This window comes from Panthera leo, chromosome A1 (genome assembly GCF_018350215.1).
Source record: "Panthera leo isolate Ple1 chromosome A1, P.leo_Ple1_pat1.1, whole genome shotgun sequence".
NCBI lineage: Eukaryota > Metazoa > Chordata > Mammalia > Carnivora > Felidae > Panthera > Panthera leo.
The window spans coordinates 194,074,684-194,077,501 of NC_056679.1; the positions used below are offsets into that span (position 1 = coordinate 194,074,684).

Here is a 2,818-nt window from a genome sequence, read left to right on the forward strand (position 1 = left end):
CTGACAATTGCATTAAGGAGGGAGTAATATGTATTTGAGCCTAATAATGAGTTCCAAGTGGGAGTTTTAGGGAGAAAAAGAGTCTGGAAATAGCAATGAAGAGGGAGGAGGACACCTTCACCTCAGGCCTCTGGTAGGAGAGGTGTGGGGAGAAAAACCACACCATGAGTAGGATTCAGAGGTAGCAGTGTCCTCAGGGGAAATCCAGCAGGTTTCTATCAGAGAAAGAAGGTGATGCACATTTCTTAAAGACATTGAGGGTATAGGAAATTTGTGGGAGGAGCCCACAGAACACAGTTAGATGGTTGCAGGATATGGGGAAGGGGTAGAAACTGGGATTAGCATTATTGATATAAAGAGTTATGTGGGTATTAGTGACTGGAGGAAAATGGATTCCCACAGAGTCCTAGGTTTATTGTGGGGACAGCTGTCACCAGGCAATGTGATGGAAGTGGATGGAGAGTGATAGTTTCCTAGGGATAGGAAGAGATCTAGGGTTCAGGTTTCATGTTTGCTGAAGGCAGGGTCTAGCTGAAGTACCTCTTAATGATTGTACAACTCTTGCCCTGTGATGATGGAGGCACCAATCCCTCTTTGCCCACAAATTCCTATTCCTGTGTCTGTTTTAGAATAAGACCCAATACAGAATCTTTACTGACCAGATATAAGCTCTCCTTTCTCTGAACTGGACTTGCAATCGGTATTTCTTTTTGTTCAAACAGATCTCTTTAACGGTATTTCAGACTTCTGAAGTACAGAGGGCAGACTTAACTAAGAAATTTCTTAAACTTAATTACCACTCACCATCTGGTCCAGAAGGACTGGACCCTTTCTTCTGCTTCTATACATACATAATGTGCTATTACAATGAATGACAGTTCCCCATGGGTATACCCAGATTTTTATGAAACCTCAATAACTAGTATAACCCTCTGATCACATCTTATAAGTGCTATGGAAATTGGCACAACTATTAATTACACACCAGTAATCATTCCCTGCTAAAGACTTGTGGCATGGATAGTATCCATTAATGGTAATTCTCAACTTCTTAGCTGTGACTGTATCCCTTTCTCTCCCTGTTTATGAAGGATATCATAGTAAGAGTGGAATAATTTCAGTGATAATCTTTTAATCCACTCTAATGTTTAAATCACGTTTAATTTCAGTACTTTGGAGCACCGGGTGGCTCAGTTGGTTAAGCGTCCAACTTTGGCTCAGCTCATGATCTCACAGTTTGTGGGTTCAAGCCCTTGCAGTGGGCTCTGTGCAGACATCTCAGAGCCTGGAGCCTGCTTTGGATTCTGTGTCTCCTTCTCTCTCTGCCCCTCCCCTGTTTGTGCTCTGTCTCACTCTGTCTCTCTCAGAAATAAATACATGTTCAAAAAAAAATTTTTTTAATATTCAGTACTTTACTATGAGGGAAGATTATTCAGGACCCATCTCACAATTGTTTGAGAAAAACTGCACTTGGAAAGTTTGGGGGATATATCTGAGTGCCTACAGATGATGTTTTGCATTTGTGACCTGTCCTAGTTATTATCAGTAATCTAAATTCTTTAGGCAGTGAATTAAACATATCCCATCATACTTTATGAGTGTCCAATGAAAAAATCTTCTTCTATTACAGTAGGTATGTAAATTCATCAGGTTTGTATTCTGGTTTCAACACATAGCTTTATATTTCAGTCAGTTAATTAGTCTCTGTCCTCAGTTTCCACATCTTTAAAATAAGCATAATAGGGGCGCCTGGGTGGCTCAGTTGGTTGAGCGTCTGACTTTGGCTCAGGTCATGATCTCACAGTCTGTGGGTTCGAGCCCCACGTCAGGCTCTGTGCGGAGAGCTCAGAGCCTGGAGCCTGTTTCCAATCCTGTGCCTCCCTCTCTCTCTGCCTCTCCCCTAGTCTCATTTTGTCTCACTCTGTCTCTCAAAAATAAATATAAAAAAATAAAATAAAAAATAAAATAAGCATAATAATAGTACATACATCATAGTCTTATTGTGAGGTTTGAGCTAATACATGTAAAGTGCTTAGTGCCTAGTCCTAGGTAAGTGCTCAATAAATGTTAGTTGCTAGTCTAAATGTATAAATACTTCTATGCACACGGGTTATTTTATGATATGTTATCTCAATATAATGGCGCTAACAGGTATTTCATAGGGTACAGTATGTATTTAAAGTTGCTTTCTTTAGAAATGGAAGGGTTTTCAGCATTTTCCATAGTGTGTCTTTGATCCCCCCCCCCCGTTTTATTGAGATATATAACGTATGTCAATTATAAGTTTAAGGTTTGTACTGTGAGGATTTGATATATATTGCAAAATGTTTACCACAATAAGATTAGTTAACAAATAATTACCATTTTGTTGTTACTGCTTTCTCATAGCAAGTTATGAGTGTACAATACCATTACTAACTATAGTCACCATGCTGTACCTTAGATCCTTGGAACCTATAAGTGAAAGTTTATACGCTTTGACTACCTCTTCAATCTCTCTTAGTAAACAGCAGTGTAATTGGTTGTTATTATTACTGCCACTTGTATGGTGCTATTTAAAGTCCTACAACAGACCCTGGTCTAAGTACTTTGTGTATATTGACTTATTGCATCCTTACTATAAATAACCTTCTCAGATAAGTAATATTATTACCTTCATTTTGCGGATAAGAAATGAGGCCCCAGAGATGTGTTAGATGTGTTATTACCCAAGTAATAAGTGCCAGAAGTGGAATCCATACCCAAGCCTTCTGGCTTCAGATCTGTACACATAACCCCTACACTCTACTTTGTCTCCCAAGTAAATGAAAACATTACA

General features: G+C 39.1%; 1 non-coding gene across 1 annotated transcript; it reads left to right on the forward strand.

The window, feature by feature from the left end:
- Positions 1-1,747: 1,747 nt before the first annotated feature.
- TRNAQ-UUG lies at positions 1,748-1,832 on the forward strand. Its single transcript has one exon. It is a non-coding gene; the product is annotated as a tRNA-Gln (tRNA).
- Positions 1,833-2,818: the final 986 nt, after the last annotated feature.